We start from the raw sequence: 21,348 nt of genomic DNA on the forward strand, positions 1-21,348 counted from the left end.
AACTGTGATAATTGTGTCCTTTTAGTAATTTCTGGGAAACGAGAAAAACAGTCTGGTGTAACAGAAGAATATTTAGTCAAGAGCTTATTTTAGAGACAAGACTATGTTCTCATGTATTACTTCTGTTTTAATCCAAAGAACTTCTTCAGAAACCAGGCCAGGCGCGGCGGCTCACGCCTGTAATCAGCACTCTGGGAGGCCGAGGCGAGGCGGACTGCTCCAGATCAGGAGTTTGAAACCAGCATGAGCAAGAGCGAGACCCGTCTCTACTAAAAATAGAAAGAAATTAATTGGTCAACTAACATACATAGAAAAAATTAGCCAGGCATGGTGGCACATGCCTGTAGTCCCAGCTACTCTGGAGGCAGGAGGATTGCTTGAGCCCAGGAGTTTGAGGTTGCTGTGAGCAAGGCTGACACCATGGCACTCACTCTAGCCTGGTCAACAAAGCAAGACTCTGTCTCAAAAAAAAGAAATCAGAAGAAATTTGTATAAAATTTGTGTATGGGTGAATTTAGAGCAAGGCAAATACTTTGCTTATAATTCACAGTAAGAGCCTGCACTTACCTGGGTTTGAAAATGATTCTATAACTTATTAGTTATGTGAACTTGGGCAAGTTACTTAACTTCTTTGTGCCTCAATTTCTCCAACAATAAAATGTGACTAAAAATAGTACTCCCTAATTGGATTATTGTGAGAATTGAAAAAATATGTATCAAGGACTTAGAACAGTGGCAGCACACAGTAAGTGCTATATGTTAATAAACAATTATTTAATCCTGATGCAATTTGGCAGGAGTGGTAGGTATGTGTTAACTAACAGAGGACACCAATATCTGAAAAAGGCAGAGTTCTCTTACCAGCGGAAAGCTGAAAACACAGAGAGATGCAGTATGGGAAACATTAACTAATATTTAACTATGTCATAGACAGAAAATAAAATGAAAGAAAAACTCTTAACTCATATCTCTCCTGAGGTTCTGAAATTTATGTTTCATTGCTTGGAGTCAGTCCAGTAAAGAGAAAGGAGTCAAAGTTCTTTTTTTTTTCACCCCCCTAACCAAACATTGATTAAAATCTCAAGGAACATTTCTATTGAGCTCCAGGAAAGAGTATTTAGCAAAATACATTTTGAAAAATAAAGTTCTTATCAAATGTAAATTATTAATAATGAGAGGCAAATAATAATCATAAACAAGAAAGGCTGGAAGAATTGGATAAAGACACTTTTAATGCCACAAAGGTTCACAAGACAGTTTAAAAACAATAGTGGTTTATTAATAAAGAATGATCTTGTACTTTTTAATTATCATTGGTTGTTCAAGAATGCTTTGAATGACATAAGAATCACCTAAGATGACAACAATTAATTTATAATTAATCTAAGAAAAGCGATATACATTTTAGAGACCAGGGAGACTAAAGGGACTGCTGAATTACTGTATGTTTATGAACCAAGGTCCTAAATCCGGAAGACTTTTATAAAACCATCTTAAGAAGAAAAAAATACTCAACATTCTAGGAGCATAATACCCAGTTTTGATTTTGTGTGTGTTTATAATATTGTGATTGCTGTAATAACCAGGCCAGCAAGAATTCTAGCCCCTTCCTTCTATAAGTCACTATAACCCTCTAGTCCTCATCAACTCTTCATAAAGCTGGGTAGACTGTGGAGCATCGAGAAGTTCTATAGCTCCACTGTCTTATAGATTTGGACACTGTCATTGAGAAGTCTACATTGTTGATAGTAGACTACTGAAGAATTCTATAGCTATACTTTCCAATACAGAGCTACTAGCCGCATGTGGCTATTTAATTATAAGTTAACCAAAACTGAGACTAAAAATTCAGCTCCTCAATCACACTAGCCACATTTCAAGTGCTCAACATCCACATGTGGCCGGTGACTTCCATATCAGACAGCATAAATACTGAACACTTCTATCATAGCAGGAAGTTCTACTAGCACTGCTTTACATGATTTTTCAATAATTCTATAAACGCATTAATGTCATGATTCCCATGTGCACCCAAATGCCCTTGGGTGCTATAGTGAACTCACAGGGGTGCCATGGGGATGTCTTGGGGTGCCATTTCAAGAGAAACATAGCAACATGTGTCTCACACCACAAGGACTAGCTCTAGCTAGTTTACAATTTCAACATTAGATAGTGCTACATCCCTACTGATGGCATATCTTTATGAAACCGGGTTTTTTGGAGATTGCTATGATAAAAAGTATTGTCTGAAAATTACTATGAATAGGAAATGAGGGTGGTGGTATCCAATCTGATTCTAAGGTTTGCAAAGTTATGCAATGTCACACACACATCTTGTTACTGGTTAACTGTAGTTACTTAAGAATGAAGAAAACAATTTTTTCAGCACCTATATATTATTTTTTCAAATAGCTACAAGGCTTTTAGAACAATTATTAAGTTGCCTAAGATGTGAAAAGGAGATAGCCATGTCGAAAGACAAAATTAACAACAAAATTAGTCAGAGATCTAATTGGTTTTTATTCACGATTCATGAATGGGGCAGCCTCCAATCTATAAAACAGAATGAAAGCTCCCACTGGGCAATGGTAGAAGAGTGGGTTTTGTAAGGTAGGAAAAAGGAAAGAATAAGAAAAAAAACCAAAAACTGGTTAACATCAGATTACTTCGGATTACTTTTTTGTAAGGGTTATAGCAGAGGAGATTTATTATGCTGACTCAGGTAGACTAGAATCTTCTGTTTTCAGGAAACACAGGTCTGCTTGGGGATCTATCTGCTTCCTTAAAGATTCAGTTTGATTATGTGCCATTTGGCCTGAGTGACTCCGTTTTCGTTTGGTCAGGTCTACTGGAGCCTAGTGCAGGAGCTCAGCGGAAAATAATGGCTTATCACAATTTTTGTTTTAACAGTCATTATATCATAATATTACCTTTAACAAACAGAATTGTTAGGTATTCCTTTTGGCCTAAGGACACTGTGAAAAAAATAAGACATTACACACATACCAAGAACTGAAAAATTCTGGGAAACTCAGCACTAATCTCTTTATTCAAAAGTCATTTCTTACCAGCAGTACCCTGGGGTTCCTCCAGACTTTGTGGATTCCATGTTCCCTGAAGTAAAGAAGGAATCCTGGATGTTAAGGCTTTGTAACTCTTTTTAAATGTTCATATTTAAAAAAAATTATTTAAAAGGATGTAATAATTAAAATAGCTTTGTAAATAAATATAGTACCCTTATTAGAACATACTCTTTTAAAAATTCTTGTAACTTTTCTTCCCCAAGGCATGGTGGTTTTAAAATAAAATAAAACAACTACCTCTCTCAAAAGAATTTTTAGTTTAAGGCATATAAATACAACTCTAAACAATTATAGATAATGAAAGCAAAACATGGAGATTACTACTGAATATTACATTTTTATTCATGACACACTTGACCTAATTCATGTTCACAAAAATTACATGCAACTTAAGTTTTTAAATTCAGTTGATTTCATTCTTTTTTTTCAAATCTCAGACCTGTGTGAGATATTTTGTTCTTTATGTAATACATTCACAATGTAAAAAAAGTATAAAGTGAAAAAGTCCCAGCTCCCCTTTAGTTCTCACTTCTTGAAAAGTAAAAACACCCCCCCCCAAAAAAAAAACCCCACAAAAACAATAAAACCTAACCACTGTTGCAGGGTCTCCCAGTTCTCCTGGCTTTCTTTCTGTATCTTAACTGAAAATCACAGAGTACCATGACCCCTCTGTGATCCAGCCAGCTGCATGGTTTTCCCAGCAGACTTGAACCCAAACTGGGGCCTTGAACATCCCCAGGCAATGATAAAGGTATCTGGGTTGTTGCCCAAAACACTGAAAGAAACTAGCCTGGGCCTTGAGTCAAATTCTTTAGACCCTCGTATAAACTCCATATCCTGCCCCCCTCACTGCAGACACACCTACGTAGAGCATCCCTTTCTCTTGCTGCATGAGGATTGCTGCAGCCCTCTATAAGTAGGTTCCCCTAATCAATAGTTTGTTTGAGCTGAACACCCTGGCATTCAGTACTTCTTTATTTGGAATCCCAACCAGCCCCATGTTAGGATGGTTTGGGGCATCTTGTGGGAATTCCCCTCCCACCACTTTTGGGGTGACTCCAGTGGTGGGTTCAGTAGGCTAAAACAACTGTTATGAATTTTGTATATATCTCTCCAGGAATTCTTTATATATACATAAGTAAATACAAATATGTTTTTATTTTCTCCCTAGAAAAGATAATATACACAATGTTCTGCACAGTATATATAATCAATGAAGCTTTTTCCAAATCAGTACATAGAGGCTCTTCCTCGTTCTGTAGAACTATATGGTATTCCATTATAAGTATATGCCATAATTTATTTCATCAACCTTGCACTGCTAGCCTTTAGGGTGTCCATGCTATTAAAATACTGTGGCAAAGAAAGACATCCTGTAAGTAATTTTGGACATGTCTAAGCAGATCAGTTAGAAAAAAATCCTTAGAAGTGCTGGATCAAATCCTTAGAAGTGCTGGGAATGTACTTTTGCACTTTTGATAGACATTGCAAAATTACGCTCCATAAAAACTATATCAATTTATTTTTCTATAAAGTCTAAGAATGTCTATTTCTTCACACCTTCACATTAAGTTGTCACAACACAGAGTTTTATGAAACTTCTATTCAGTCAGTCTGACAGGAGAAAATAGTATCTCGGAATAGTTTTAATTTACTTTTCTTTTTTTCTCTTTTTTTAGAGATGGGGTCTGGACATATAGCCCTGGTTGAACTCAAATTCCTGGGTTCAAACAATCCTTCTTCAGCCTTCCAAGCTGGAACTACAGACATGCATGCATGCAGCACCACACTTGGCTTAATTTATTTTTCTTTCACTAAGAATGAAGGTGAACATCTCTTCATGTTTTACAACTCATCTGTATGTCCTTTTATTGAACATGTTAACAATATGTTCCTTATGAGGTAAGTTCACATAGAGCACACACTTCAGGAGCTTACTTCTGTCTTCAAGTCTTATGCAGCTGTAAGTATATATGTATCTTACATAGCATTGTTTATATTTTTTATTTTCTACATATTATGTTTTGATACCTTAAAACCTTTTTTTGGTTAGGGAGATTGCCCCTTCCAGGCTAGCCAATTCTTACAGATAACACAAGGCTCAACATCTGAAGTCAGCATGAACTGTGACTCTCTTAGTAGCAATAAAATCTTGGACAAGTTATACCTCTGACAGTATTAATACTACCTCATATAGCATTTTGAGAACTATTTAAGATCATTCTTCTACTCATTAAATCTTCTTAGTTAAGCATTAATCACAACAGTTAGCATTTATTAAGCCCTGCCATAAGTAGGCAGGGCACTATGCTATGCTCGAAGGCCAGCTGAATAAAACAGGACAGAAAATCCACGACCTCAGTTAGTGGAGGGTATGTAGTAATGCCTAGACATACCATGTACTTAGAAATGTTAGGTTTTTCCTTACAGTTATCTAATGTTTAGCAAAATTTTATGCACTTTATCATTTTTCGTACTTTCATAACTCTTTCAGCTTTTCCTTTTTTTCAATCTTATACTTCTAGTATAGCATACCTTTACCAAAAGTCATGGAGGAGGGAGAAGTTATGAGTCAATTAAAAAAACAACTCAAGGGAAAAAAAGATAAAATTTTACTCTGAAAAACTTCTGGAAATATTGATATCTATTGGTATGTACAAGGTATATTTTAACAACCTCATGACAGTCCTTGTGTTAGATACTTGCAATCAATCTATATAGCATACCAGGGGAGAAACTTAAAGCAGGGAAGTTGTTGGCAAGTATGATTAATTTAGCTTTGCCTTGTCTAATCATTTTCAATATCTGCCTGTTTCCCAGTACATATTTTTTATTTTCCATAAATAGGTTAAGTCTAGAGGTCAGAGTCCTAGGATTTTTTTAAAAAGACAAATGTTTACATCAACAGAATGCACTTTTATTATAGTATGGTCTAAATCACCAACCAGAAAGGTCTCATAAACTTAAATTCCAAGCATTCTGAATCAGACTTTCAAAGCTGAAAACCTTTAACTCCATAACTTATGATTTATTCTTTGAGTATTTAAATTGTGACAGCTTTTGAGGACAGTATCTTATTTCTGTGTGTTCCCAGCACTTAGTATAGTGCCTAGAATAGTCAGTGCTCAATACATGTTTGGGAATATAAAGGTCCCTGCTGTGTACATATTGCTTCCTTTTAGTAATTTTAGTTTCAAAATTTCAACCACAAGTTTTCATTCCTTTGACTATCGAGCCCAGTGTAAAAAATTAAAAAAACAAGTAATTTTTAGATCTTGCTCACATATACAATATCTGGAATCCATTCAAAATGTCTTTTAATTTTTGTCAAAAATGATTTTGGTCAATCACTTCCCTCAAAATTCCTCCCTAAAGAGTATCACCCTATGTAGGAGGCTTTCCTTTATTAATCTCACACAAATCTGATCTTTTACATAGTCTAAATTATGTGTATTAGCTTTTTTGTGGTATTGTTTGGGACCTGTTGTTTTAAGGATTACGTTATTATTCCTGTGCTTTCTACGGTGTATTCTTGAACTCTTCAGACTCTCACCCAAAGATGAGGCCCACATGAAATCCTTTCAAAGCAACCTGTGTGGGTTCTCCTGCTTGAGCCTGGGGAGTGAGAGAGTAGACAGCACACCCCAAGCACTCTGCTTTACAAATGCTATTTCATTTGATATTCACGACAACCCCCTTAAGATCGTTATTATCTTCATTACCATCATCCCCATTTTGTATTAGGCACAAGAAACATAGAGAAGTCACACTACTAGTGAGGCAGATTCAAAAGTGGACTAAATAGATCCAAAGCCTGTTTGTGTTTTTGCCATTACATCATACATACTATTAAATACCCCGCCATGTTGCTGTAATTTCCACTACCAAAATTCATTATTTACTTTTAAACGGTGTTCAAGTGTCAATGTATACAATTAATTCAGCACATATCTATATAGTTACTATTAAAACATATTCTACAGAAATAGATTCTGCACTCACTCCCGAAGGACACAAACAGTCTCCAAGTGGGGTTCTCCTGGCGTTATCCAGCGCTGCTGCATTAATTACCACGTACTGCCCTACGCTTGGAGATGGGCACTCTGCAGTCCTCCCGGGACCTCAGGAGACCCCGCGCCAGAGAAGAACACAAGGTCTCTTCCTCCAGCCCGCAGCAGGTGCACTGTAAGCATTTACTGAATAAATGGAAGTGTGTGAATTCATCGCACCTTTCTTTCCACCATGGGCTGCATTTAAAATAAAATGACAATTATTTGATTGATAATTACACGGACGCATAGCGCGCATTACAGAACTTACTCTTTGCGTCATCAGCCGGGTTTTAGCCCAGGCCTGCGCAGTTCAGCAGCTAATGCAGCAACTGCGGTTGCGCGCTCGGCCATCCAAACGGGCCACGCCCTCGCCGACACGTGATCACACGCACGTCAGGTGACTCCTTCCGCTGCCCGCGCTCGCCCTGCCGGGCCCCTTTCCTTTCGGCGCTTGTTTCCTTAGTTTTCCAGAACGGCCCGCGGAGTGCCCTTACTGTTGGGTTGCTGGCCATCAGCTTCGGATCTCGACCATTCGGAGAAGCAAGTCCGCTACTAAACACACGGGGCAAGACAGCGTATCGGATGGAGGCGGGTGAAGAAGTTTAGAAAGTGGAAGAGAGGGCCAATGGCTCCCAGCCCGGAGCTCACGTGGCCGTGTGGGCGCGGAGATACGGACGCCTTTTGCGCGGGGCGCGGAGAGTCTGGTGGAGCTTTCTATTTCTTTGTGTGCCTATCGACCTCCTTTCCCCCACCCGCGTCGCAAACTCCATCGCCGCCTTCCAGTTAGCAAGACAGTGAGCCCTGACACCCACACGCACACCCACACCGCCCGGCGCCCTCGGCGTCCGGCACCGCCCCTTGGGCTCTGGACGCTGGCACAGAGGATGCTCTTTTCTTCCCCTTGGGTGTTGGAGGTGGGAGAGGCAGGTTGGACTGGGAGACTTATCTCCCATCCACATCTGAGAGTACTGTTTGTGAAGGAGAAAAAAAAAGGGAACCAGAACTTTTCCTGCTTCTTCCCGTGTTCACATTGGGTTATATTTTGTTTTGAAAATAAACGCATAGAAGAGAATTCTAGCTATGATTGATGATTGAGAATTCTAGCTATCTACAGAATCACATAATTCCTGACCTACAGGTTTTCTCACACCCCTCAGCAGCCCCCAAATCTACCGTCTGTTCCCGCCATTTTCTCCTCTCCCTCAAAGGTTCCTTGAGGCCTGTTTCCTAAATCTTCTGTAATGTGAAACTGGAGAAATAAAGGAAGGAATGGATCTTGTCTCCTAGGCCGGGTGTAATGTTACACACAAAGTCGCATAAGTATGAGCCCCAATCCACAATCACAGACAAGGACTTAGGCTTCCAAGACTTTATAAATCACTGAATGGTTCTGGTGGTAGATCAAACTTCTAATATGAGTATTCATTTTCCTTCTTGTGAATCTGTTTTTATTTTAGGGGAACTCAATTATTTTCTTTTACAGTAAAGGGTTTGTGGGGAGAGTGGCAGGAAGGAGGAACTTCTTTTAATGGTGCCAATCTTGTGAACCTCAGATTCCTCTTTGTATGGAGAGCAGAACTGAGGGGACCAATCTGTACAATGGGAGTCAATTATAATAGAAGATGATGGCAGAAGTTCTGAAAGAAGATGATGAGGGTCTAAGTGAAGTGGTATTGTAGAGATTGAGCAAAGAGATAGTTATAAAATGTTATGATGATAAAGAATTCAAAATTTTAGAAAGATGAATGTGAATGATTAGAGAAAGTACACAGATTGAGAGTGTTAAGGGTTCTATATCATTTTTAAAAATTAAAAAAACCTTAAACTTTAAAAATACATGAATAGATTCCATTTTTTAAAATAGCTTCAAACCTACTTCAAAATACATATTTTGTATTTGCTAGGCTTTCTCCATAGATTTAAAAAAATGGAAATAGGAATAAACAAAGGCTGCATGTCTTTTTTTTTTTTTTTTTTTTTTTGAGACAGAGTCTTGCTTTGTTGCCCAGGCTAGAGTGAGTGCTATGGTGTCAGCCTAGCTCACAGTAACTTCAAACTCCTGGGCTCAAGTAATCCTGCTGCTTCAGCCTCCCGAGTAGCTGGGACTATAGGCATGTGCCACCATGCTGGGCTCATTTTTTCTATATATATTAGTTGGCCAATTAATTTCTTTCTATTTATAGTAGAGACGGGTCTCGCTCTTGCTCAGGCTAGTTTTGAACTCCTGACCTGGAGCAATCCACCCAACTGGGCCTCCTAGAGTGCTAGGATTACAGGCGTGAGCCACCACGCTGGGCCTGCATAGTTTTTAAATGTCATTCTAAACCTAGAGCATTTTCTGTTAGGTCTGACCGAGGATTGTGTTTATTTTCATTCTCTAGAGTAGAATTTCTTAACCTCAGCACATTTTGGTCTAGATGATTCTTTGTTGTAGGGAGCTGTCCTGTGCACTATAGGATGTTTACTAGCTAGTATTCCTGCCTTTTACTACATTCCAGTAGCACTTTCTCAGTCATCACGAAAACATCTCCCTACATTACCAGGTGACCCTTGTGACAGCAAAATTGCCCCATTGGAGAACCACTGCTATATGAGTATGTGCCATGGTTTTGACTTAGTATTTATTAATTAGGGTATCTTTCAACTTTGTAGGGGTAAATGTTAACTTTTAGATGACTGTTAATGATACAAATGAACTTCGTCTGATATTTAGTTGCTTTCTGTCCTGTAGAAAAAGTAAACAGTTTTATTGTCTTGTAGGATTTTTTCCAGTTGTGTATCTCACTGAGCAATGGTAATTTACAGCATTACTTCTTTCAGTGACTATTGCTAAATTCTTTGAACCATTTTTTACCATTCTGTTGGTTCTCTCATTAATGAATTAAATCTTTTGACAAGTGTTTATAAGAATTATACCTTTAACCTTTTGATATGTGTATTTTGACAAAATGGATAATACTAAATACATCTATAAAATAGAATAACATTCAGTCAATTGGGGTTGGAGAGGAGATAAAATGTTATATTTATCTCATTCAGACTGGCCTCACTCAAATAGATGTTTCATGAAGACTTGAGGTTAATGGTCAAGTTAAGTGATTAACAATCTGCTTTTAATTCTTGTTCAGAAAAAAATCTGTGTGCTGTTGAGGAATGAATGTTGGTTTCAGCGGTATACTTGCACAAGGGGGATCGTTTACTTTATGTATGTGACTCATTGTTTGACAGTGTAATGATTTTAATGGGAGGTGAAGAAGAACGAAACATTTCTGAGGCCAAATGTCACCTCAGGTAGATTTCTTCATTAACACGGAAGCATACTAGCCATTCTGAGCTTCAGTTATAGAAAACTAGACAAGAATCTTACACTTTGCAAAATTTACTAATATTTGAATAACATTACTTTCTACCTGTGTTAAGATCACTAATTTAAAACTATATCATTTTAGCTTCCCATTGATAGGTTTTTGGAAGGTTAGGAATTAATGTGATGATCTGTTTATCTACAAGGACTAATGTCTATTAAAGAACATTTTAATATGCTTTTGAAGGGTTTCATTATTTAACAGCCTCCTCCTTTTTTCCTTCTGTTAATTATGTTGTTAAAATCAGGTTAAAGTATTACATATTTCAAATTCTATTTGTAAGTGGAGGTCAGAATTGGTTATTTAAATTCATTCTCATCACAGTGAAATAAGCTCATTGCTAAGTACTTATTAATTCCTTATGAGTCCTTAACATTTTTTTTTTTTTTGCAAACTGGTGAGCGCCGGTGCTCCCATTTTCTCCTTGATTCAGGGCAGAGGGCCTCTGAGTACGGAAGGGTGCTGGATCCTCCCAAAGTTTGAAAGTGACCGTCAATAATGTAAATAAATGAAGTAGTGAATACCCATGGTCGCCCCATGTGACGCAGAGATGGCATCCCCAGCGGGAAGGGAGAGCTACGTGAATCCTTCGATAGCTCAGTTGGTAGAGCGGAGGACTGTAGTGGAAGTTCTTCAGGCATCCTTAGGTCGCTGGTTCGAATCCGGCTCGAAGGAATTCATACTTTTTTGTGAAACTCCTGACCCCACCCTCTGAAAAGCATACTCCAGTTACATATATCCTTGGTGAGAATCTATTTCAATCTATTCTCATGTGCAGCGAATTTCCACTTTTTTATCATTATTTTCCGTAACAATTTTTAATACGCGCGATCAAGACTTCAACTTTATAGTTCACTCAATTCCACCCTCTGAGAAGCCCTGGGCCCTGACGAAACGAATCAGAGACCGGCCCGCTGGGCTAGGGCTACCCAGAGGCACCTTCACCCGTCTACCGTGGATTCCGAGCCAGGGGTAGGGGCGGCTGGTGGAAATTACTGCGGACTAGCCGGTAATTGGTGGGGCACGCGCGCCCCCTGGTGGTCTGAGAGTTACGAGTCGTTGGGACTCGGTTCCACGCTCGACCAGTGGCCAACTCCCTCCATGCCTGGGGCCCGGACGAAATTCAGGGGGTCTGGTCGCTCTTCTCCTTTTAACTATGTCACGGTGGTGGTTTTCAACCCTGGCTGAGAAAATGTCGACATCAGAATCACCTGTAGAGATTTTACAACGTGCTTATGCTTGGGCCACGTGGGAGGTAAGACCCAGGTGTTGGCCGGGCGCGGTGGCTCACGCCTGTAATCCTAGCACTCTGGGAGGCCGAGGCGGGAGGATTGCTCGAGCTCAGGAGTTCGAAACCAGGCGGAGCAAGAGCGGGACCACGTCTCTACTATATATATAAAGAAATTAATTGGCCAAATAAAAATTAGCCGGGCACAGTGGCGCATGCCTGTAGTCCTAGCTACTCGGGAGGCTGAGGCAGGAGGATTGCTTGAGCCCAGGAGTTTGAGGTTGCTGTGAGCTAGGCTGACGTCACGGCACTCACACACTAGCCTGGGCAACAAAGTGAGACTCTGTCTCAAAAAAAAAAAAAAAAAAAAAAAAGACCCAGGTGTTGGTTGTTTAAAAAACTCCCCAGGTGATTTTAATGTGCTGCAGGGTTTGAAAAACACTCCACTGGTAGAGGGAACAATAATTTTGGAGAAAATAATATATAAGGGAAAAAATGGACAGGATTTCTTACCTACATGGGAAATTAGCTAAAAAAGTAGAGATCTCTCGCTTAACAATAAAACACATTTGCTAATTTTATGCCAATCTCGTTAAAATATATTAATTCCATTTCTACCCTGTCTCAAAAATGTGATCCTGGATACCTTACCTATGAAAGAGTCCTCAGTGACAAAGATACTAGCTCAAAGTAAGGAAGAGTTGTCTGAGGATTTTGTGCCTGGCAATTTCTTGTGTTTTCCTTCTCATGCTTCGGAACTTTTATTCTTTAAGCAAATGATTCTCAAATTTGGATATGTATCAGAATCATCTGGAGAGCTAATAAAAAACACAGAAGACTAGGCTTATTGAATTAGGGTAGTGGTTTGCAAGCCCTGCCTAAGATGCGTCGGAAACCACTCCTATAAAGGATTGGAGTCCAGCCTAAACTGGCAGCTCCCAATGAACTCCCTGCTTTTTGAAAGCTAGTTGGAGGCAAAAGAAAAATGGTCCAATTTTCTAAAAATATTTGGGTCTTCGATGCAAAGTTTATTAAACAGTCCTGGACTAAACTCCCTTGCCATGGCACAAGAGATTCCAATCCAGATAGTCTCTACTGTAATTTTCCTCCCACATTTTGGACCATATTTTGCCATATTTCCACACCAGTAACAGCAGCAGACCACCCTCGCCCCCCGACATAGATAACTCCAGAAGAGGAAGAGAAAATATATTATGAAAAATAAACCTTAAACTTACGTACATATGCTTTGCCTCTCTACCATCTCATTAAGAAATAGCACATTTGTTACAGTGAGAAGAATTTGAGGTGGTCCTTAATACGTCGGACGTATGGAAAGTAGATTTTGAGAATAAATCTAATTTTTTGTAATATTAATACATAAATGATTGAAGTGTAGATTTGCAAATTCACTTTGCAAAGACCAACATTCAGATCTGCAAAACCTAAGAGAAATTCCAAAGAACTCAGACCTCTCCACCGTAGAGCTGTCTGAGAATGGGGGAACCACGAAGTATGTGGGGCTTCATGGACGGTGAGGGAACCTCGCACACAAGTTTCCTGAGGGACAAGCCATCAGTATTATGAAATAAGCGCGAATTTTTAGTTGCTCCTGTTTCAAGATATAACCGGAAGATGGAAATAAAGACCAAACAGTAAGAGGATCATAAAGCTGGAGAATGCGGGCATCGATCCCGCTACCTCTCGCATGCTAAGCGAGCGCTCTACCATTTGAGCTAATTCCCCACCTGGAAAGGCTTACTTTCATCCTTTACTCTCTTTGATATCTAGAATTCAGGACTCACTGCTTTTTCGATAGACACTAGCTGTCAGCCAATAGAAAGAAGTGAGGGACTGTAGCTCAATGTTGATCAAGTAGCCCCAGCGTGATTTCCGTCCTTCAGCACTACCTGGATCCTGTCGAATGATGAGAGAGTGCAGGTGAACCAGGGCGCGGGAATCCACACAAACACTTGTCTTGGGGATTGGGCTAAAGTTTAACACTGGAATCATATAAACGGAAACCAGGAACTGGAAAGAAATTGAGGATACAGACAGGAGGGAAAGTCAAGTTTCTCAAGCAATGAGGCTTGGCCTTGGTCTTGGCCTACTTACTAGTTCCAAATAATCTCCGCACCCCTGAAATTTCCACCAATTGATTCAGTTGGCTCCAGAAACAGATTCTGCAGTTACTATGTATCTGCGAATGTCACTTAAAATCCGCTTATTGTCAGGCATCCTCTGTCATCGCCGGGGGGGATGCATGACCACTAGGGGGCATGCATCCATTTAATTTCTCCATTCTGGCTTCTGTAGTCACAATTTCAATCAAAAGGTGTGCAAGCTATTTTTCTAAGCTTGTACATATTAACAAGAGAACCGAATTAACTTATGGCTGCAGACTTAGAACCAGAGTTCTTATAAAAAGACAAAGGCAATAGTAGTTGCCACTTTTTTTCTGGGCCTATTGAATACCAGGAACTAGGTACTGTGCCTTAAATGCTAGGTATGGTTCAGCAGAAGCTAGTTGTGAAGCAGGATCCGCTGGGCATTGCTAGAGGCCCATCACTTTCAGGAAAGCCATATGAAAAGCTCTCACCCAACATCTGAACTTTCAACTGCTTCTTTTACTGAAATTCTATCGTTAGAGACCTCTTTTTGGTTGAAAGTTATTTTCTAGTCTCAATGAAATTGGGACAAGATGTTCAAAATTGAAATGGAGAAAAATCTTATTTAAGAAAGCAACTCTATGCAATACAGGGCATCCCTAGCAGGCTTTTTCAAAATCTTTAGACTGCTCTTAATGATTGCTTTTCTCTTTTGCTTTTTAAATTGCAATTAGGGCTGACGAAAAAGTGGATAACTCTTTCTGTGGGAAGAAGCCCCCCATCTTCCTTCCCTACCCCTTACATCTTAGACAAGAGAGTTCAAAACTCAGGTGTTCAAAGTGTGCGTAGAAGCCTACCATTCATCTCAAAACTTGGCTCAAAATCAGCCTTGCCTTAATTCTCATATCGTATGGGTTCTTTCTCCTACTTGTCTCTGGACAAAATTTACCCAGTCAGTTTGGCCTCCCCTTACTCTTTTCTCCCTATTTCTCCCAGGAGTGCAGATGTGGAATTGGCATGAGTGACTGGCTGTAAACTAGGAGTGATTGGTTTATCTGGGCTTTCTTCCATGAGTTGAGAGTTCTGGTTTCCAGTAACATTGGATTAGCTATTAAATGTTTCAACTTCTCAGTTTCCACAGAGGTAAATGAAAATCAGGAATATGTTAAAGTTCACTTGGAATTTTTACCAGTTGCTAAACTACTGACGCTCAACTCCAAACTAACTGCCTTGGACTGAATTGTGTTCCCCCCAAATTCTACATTGAAGCCCTAACCCCCGAAGTGACTTTGTTGGAGTAAGGAAGTAGTTAAGGTTAAATGAGGTCACAAGATAAATGATCCATACAATTATTATCCCTATAAGACACCATAGCACTGTGAGGATACAGCAAGAAGGAGGCCATCTGCCAGCCAGGAAGAGAACCCTCAACAAGAACCAAATCAGTAAGCACCTTGGTCTTGGACTTCCCAGCCTCCAGAACTGTGAAATAAATTTCTGTTGTTTTAAGCCACTCAGTCTGTGATATTTTGTTATAGCAGCCTGCTATGGTTTGAATATATGTATCTCTCCAAAATTCACTTTATTGGAACTAAGACCCAACGTGATAGTATTAAGAGGTGAAGACTTTAGGAAGTGATTAGGCCATGAAAGCTCTGCCCTCATGGATGAATTAGTGCCCTTACAAAACAGCTTGAGGGAGCAAGATCACACCTTTTTTGCCCTTCCATCTCTTCTGCCATGTGAGGACACCATAACAAGGTGCCACCTGGGAAGCAGAGAGCAGCTCTCATTAGACAGCAAATCTGCTGGTGCCTTAGTCTTGGACTTCCCAGCCTCCAGAACTATTATTAATAAATTTTTACTCTTTATAAATTATTCAATCTTGGGTATTTTGATATAGCAGCACAAATGGACCTAGACAACCTGAGTAGACAAAGATACTTAGTATTCTTTAATCCCCCTTGTGATACAGGAGGTGGACTCTTGACCACGCTGCAGTTTTACTACTTGACCCTATGGGTAAGCCTTGCCAAAAGGAAAGCTAGAAAGAGAGGCTCCAAGGCTGGAAAGAGAAAGGTGTTCTTGGTCTTTTCTGTTTCCTTTCTGGGGGCTTCCTGTTTCCCTAGGTGGCACCCCAGTAATCCCAACAAAGACAATTCTGTAACAGCTGTTGAATCCAGCCCCATCTTGAAATTTTGCCACTAAATTGGCATCTCTGTAGCTTTTCTGCCTGATATTCAAGGCACAGATAGAACACAAAGAGAAACTGCCCATATCCTCAGATCCCTCCTCTCTGGTTATTAGGTTAGGAACATTGAAAGGAAAGTTACCAGATACTATTTTCTTAGTTATTTATGGAAGGGATTTAATTACTGAGTTTAATATCAACTATGTGCTATTAATATTCCTAATGGGAGGCATTGACAGTTGCCATTTGAAGAAAAAATAGGAATTTTTCTTTCAAAGCCTTTTCTTATCAGATAGTTTAGCATAGTAGCCATGTCTGCTTTAGACACAAGGAAGCTGAGCAGGCAAAATCTCCACTGAGTCTCTCTCTATGTTTGATGATTTACTTCAAAAAAGGAATATTTATTTATATTTCCTCTTAAAAATTTCAGGGGTTCTTGTTTCATTTTAATTGCCTCAGTATAAGTATGTAACATAATATGAACCACCTCAATTGTTTATCTAACAAAGGCAATTTACACACACACACACAAAGCATTTCACATTTTATCACTAGGTTTATGAACATAAACGATTTCCCTTTCAGAAAGGAGAATCACAATGGTACAAAAACGCTGGGAACACTGCTTTGTTCACAACCCTGAGATCCTCTTTAGCCCAGTTGTCTGTATTTAGGGCTTGCTTTTTTATCGAGCAAATCCAAATACTTTTGAGAAATAAAAGAGTAGATAATCAGACAGGACAGTAGGACATCGGCCATAATCCTGGGATTTCACCATACCTGTAAATATTTAGGGGATGATGTATGACTCTAGATCATGGGGGTCCTGGTAGGGGTTTTGTTTTGAGGTATATGTAAATATCCTGATGTCTTAGATATGCAACCCAATTAATTTTACATATGTATAATAAACTCACAAAGTCAGCTACTCAGATCATTACATATTAATAGAACACTTCTGAGAAAACTGCTTTTAAGTTGACCATACTTTTTAAAATTAATGGAACTATAATTAAAACACAAACTTCAGGACACATTATTTTAAGAATTCTGAAAGGCTTCATGCCCATGTGTCCTTCGATAGCTCAGTTGGTAGAGCGGAGGACTGTAGTTGATGTTATCCTAGATATCCTTAGGTCGCTGGTTCGAATCCGGCTCGAAGGACGAGAATTTTGACTGCAGTCTTGGATTTAAGAAACACGAATCTCACGTACTTATATCCTTGTCAAAACAAGGCTCTAGACAAGATCCCGTCGATCACTTGTATCTAAGCATACACGCATATCCTCTCATTTACTTGCAGCAACTACGTCCAGAACAAATAGGCAATCGGGTAGCTGGTGAAAAACAGCGTTTAGAGGAAGTGTCAGATTTCACTTCGCCTTCACTAGGACCCCGTCACCTTCACTCTGACCCCGAGTCTCCTGCCGGCTCCCGGTTTCTTGGCCCCAATCTTGTTCCCACTACTGATCCTCAAATGCGGTTTCTATGCCCACTTCCCACGCTGGACCGATAAACCACAGCCGGCGCCCGCAGCGGAGCTCAGTTGAGGGCGCGTGAGAGGTGAGGGAATGAATGCCGAGAGCGCCCTGCCCCCAAGGTTTTGTTTTCACTTTAATTTTTCTTGAACGTTAGAATATGCAACGGCCTTTAGAGTTCTGTTATCTTGGTACTTTTTGAAGAAGACTTTGATGAGCGAGGATTTCAAACATACAAAAATGTAGAACTTCATCCTACCCGTCACCCAGATACAGCATCATCTACCTCAAATATACGCACCCCGCCCCATCTTTCTACACAAATCTGTGCTTTCTTTCTCCCACTGTTGTGTTTGGAAAATGTTGATGTCAAGGACGAAAAAGGGGATAGAATACACTCCCCTTCCCAATAACCTATACACACCTCAGGAGTGGAGGATAATAGAAAAATTGGCTCTCCTAAAATTAACAGAGTGCGAGCGGGAACTTGAGGAAGGAGCTGCAGCCGCGAGCTATTTTAGGAATGTAGTTGGGACCTGGGCAGGGAAAAAATGTCAAGCCCGCTTTGCAATTAGGTACGTATTGGCCACTACTTCTTTCCTTCTGGGTAGCTTCGTGCTTAGGACAGGGTGAAGCTAGGGTAAAAAAATTGTGTCGAAGCCCCCAGGAAGGGCGATGTATAATTATAAATGATTTAGTGGGGCTGACTGGAGGGCCACAGCCCAGCCCAGAGAGGCATCAGCCCCTCACCCTTGAAAGTTGCCAACCAGAACTGAACGTGTGACCTTCTAGATGTCGTTGTTGTCTGGTCAAACAAACAAGACACGAATAAGAGGGCCCTAATGCGGCCTCTCAGTGGGCCCCGCGGCGCCGCGCGTAGGATGCACCGCAGCTGCAAGGGCGCCCCCTGCTGGGCGCCTCCTCCGGCAACCGGAAGGGGCTGAGGCCGAGCGGCCGCGCCAGGCAAGCGCCCTGGGGATTGGTGTCGGGATCGCCGCCGGGGCCGCCGGGCGCGGGTGGGACCGCCAGGATCAGGTGTGTTCGTGGGGTTTGAGATCTGAGGGGAAACCTGTGAGGACAGGACGCAGGAGAGCAGGACTGAGCGCGCCGCCCTGGGGGCCGCCTACGGTAAGAAAACGCGAGATTCCGAGCGGCCGCCCTGTGCGACTGGGAGCCCCAGCGAGGGCGGGGAGGCCGCTCAATCCGGCCCTGCCCGTGCTGACCCTCCGGATTCGAAGCGAGGCCCAGTTGCTAGCCTGACTTGGGGGCGGACATTCTTCATGGAAGGGAGCCGTCGAAGCCACTTTTTAACGGTTCTGCCCGTACAAAAGCACAGGCCGTGGCGTGAACAGGAAATTTCATCCAGATGTGGCTTTGTTGCGAGAGTCCAACGCTCAGTAACATCCTTAGTTAATTTTGGAATAATCCCCGTAACGGGATCAAGTTGGCCCCATGCTCTCCCACTCCTACTGAGGTTTGTGCGAACCACAGTCGGAGTTAAACTTGTCAGGACATCCTTGTTTGGTCTACTGTTGGTCCTCAATTTAAGAACGTGACTTATTTACTCAACAAACGGTAATGAGTACCCCTAAGAAGAGGTACTGTTCTAGGCACTTAGTCAACATCAATAAACCAAAGATCCTAGTCCTCCAGTCAGTTACTTTTCCAGAGTGGAAAAGATGTCATATACTTAAAAGGTATATTTGCAGTAAGTCAGAAGGTCGTAAGTGACATGGAAAAAAGGAATAAGTAGAGGAGGCCGTTGGCATCTGGATTAGAGGAGGCTGTAGGCGTATCTGTGGATGACTTGGAGGGTACATCTGGAGTAAAGGTTATATACAGGATTAAATAGGATGCTCAGGGAAGAATTAATTTTTGCGCTTTCTTTTTGGCATGGTTTAGTGAAGTTTTTCCACTATTCATCTTTATCTTTGTCTATAAAGTCCTGTTCCATGCATCTCCTTCATAGGTTTGTTTATTTTATTTTATTAGATATAAAACTTCTCTCTTCTTTTTCATGTAAAAAGACTTGAGAGATTAAGCCAAAAGAAAAGAGAAAATGTAAAAAGAAAAGAGAGATTAAGCCAAAATGTAATAAAAGGAACAAAATAGGTCGTTCTGCCTCTATTGGGTAGGACTCCTGAGATTGAAAGAATGTTACCACTAGCAAAAATGGAAATTTTTATTCTTTAGGTTTATACCTAAAATGAGTAATACAAATTTAAGAATTTTTTTCTTTATCTTGAGGGCAGTAGGTAGGCTTTACCAAATGTAGTTACCCTCTTAGATTTGAATATTATAAAGGTCACTCTAGAGGCACTATGAGAGTGGGGAATAGGGTTGGAGAAGGGTTTGGGAAAGGGGTTTGGAGGAGCAGGAGAGAGATTATCTAAAAGGTCAGATGAGAGACAGTGAAGGGTGAGATTGATGTACTATGCTGGCAACAGAAATAAGAACATTCAGGGTTTCTAAAAAGTGATCATTACTACTCTCTTGCATAGTGAAAGATGCTGGTCTGAGTTCAGGGAGTATCCTTGCCTCCTAAATAAAGGTCACCAAAGAAGCAAAGTCCCAGGACATTCATGTGTGAATGGTGGATCCATAATTGGATGCCAAGTAAATGGGCAATTTACTTTGGTTAAGCTAGTTACTAGATGTAATGATTTTACAAATACTCTTATACAATCATTCTACTTTTTAAAAATAGTCTTCTTGTTCATATTTGTCCTTGTGGACACCAAATCTCATCCCATTCTCAAGGATGGACACTCCAATTCAAGGCTGGCTTTTTGGGTGTGCAACTTGTGCAGTTGCACAGGGCTTTGTGTTCAGAAAGATCCACTCTTGGTTTAATACTCTGCTGTTGCCATCTTGAAATTGATAATAATTTAATCTTTGAATTTGTGTTTCGAAAGGAAAGTCCAAAGAGACAATGGAGCATTCATATGAACAGAGGAGATATGTTAGGTGGCAGCCTTAATTTCTTGCCACCCATTCACATGATAATGCCCCATAAGCACAGACTTCTGGGAGAACCATGATGCTAAGACTCAAAGCAAGTATAACATAGGTGTATTACCTCTATGGCTAAAGATTCGTGGAGGTGCTGACAGTCCTGAGAGGCCAAGGTCTCCATTTGAACCAAAATTTGCTTAGGATGCAGAAAGAAGGCAATGGCAAGGATCTAAGAAACATCCACCACCTAGGAACCCTATCATATCCTTGTTTATTCATGTTATCACCCTGCATAAACCAGTCACACTGAAAATGATAACATAGAAGGAAATGAAAAGCTAGGGCAACCCATAGTTTTTTTTTTTTCCTTTCAGTCTTTCCTTGCTCATTAATAAACCAAAGATAGAGAGTGTTGATAGAATGTGTGTGAATCAAGAGTTCAAGCTGGTCGTGGTGGCTCATGCCTATAATCCTAGCACTCTGGGAGGCTGAGGTGGGAGGATCGCTCAAGGTCAGGAGTTTGAAACCAGCCTGAGCAAGAGCGAGACGCTGTCTCTACTAAAAACAGAAAGAAATTAATTGCCCAACTAAAAATATATAGAAAAAAAATTAGCTGGGCAGAAGGATCACTTGAGCCCAGGAGTTTGAGGTTGCTGTGAGCTAGGCTGATGCTTCTGCACTCTAGCCCAGGTAACAGACTGCGACTCTGTCTCAAAAAAAAAAAAAAAAAAAAGAAATGTGTTCATTTTGGGCAGTGTTTCCACTGTTCGAGTAAGAACAAAATACATATATTGAGCTATGAAATATAATTGTGGAATTTTGGTGATTTCAAATATGAATTAAATATTATTATGTTTTTATTTAAAGTTGCCATTGAACAACATAAAG

The 21,348-nt window shown here is 40.4% G+C and overlaps 1 long non-coding RNA gene and 3 other non-coding genes across 4 annotated transcripts; 2 read left to right on the plus strand and 2 right to left on the minus strand.

The window, feature by feature from the left end:
- LOC142876337 (uncharacterized) lies at nt 1–7,427 on the minus strand. The gene is made up of 4 exons (XR_012923226.1): nt 7,404–7,427; nt 7,086–7,279; nt 3,069–3,114; nt 1–269 (listed from the first exon to the last, which is right to left on the minus strand). It is a non-coding gene; the product is annotated as an uncharacterized LOC142876337 (long non-coding RNA).
- Nucleotides 7,428–11,086: 3,659 nt separating this feature from the next.
- Nucleotides 11,087–11,175, plus strand: TRNAY-GUA (transfer RNA tyrosine (anticodon GUA)). Its single transcript is given in 2 exon segments — nt 11,087–11,123; nt 11,140–11,175. It is a non-coding gene; the product is annotated as a tRNA-Tyr (tRNA).
- A 2,226-nt stretch (nt 11,176–13,401) lies between these two features.
- TRNAA-AGC (transfer RNA alanine (anticodon AGC)) lies at nt 13,402–13,474 on the minus strand. Its single transcript has one exon. It is a non-coding gene; the product is annotated as a tRNA-Ala (tRNA).
- Nucleotides 13,475–17,101: 3,627 nt separating this feature from the next.
- Nucleotides 17,102–17,191, plus strand: TRNAY-GUA (transfer RNA tyrosine (anticodon GUA)). The gene is given in 2 exon segments: nt 17,102–17,138; nt 17,156–17,191. It is a non-coding gene; the product is annotated as a tRNA-Tyr (tRNA).
- Nucleotides 17,192–21,348: the final 4,157 nt, after the last annotated feature.

This window comes from Microcebus murinus, chromosome 15, assembly GCF_040939455.1.
Source record: "Microcebus murinus isolate Inina chromosome 15, M.murinus_Inina_mat1.0, whole genome shotgun sequence".
Lineage (NCBI taxonomy): Eukaryota > Metazoa > Chordata > Mammalia > Primates > Cheirogaleidae > Microcebus > Microcebus murinus.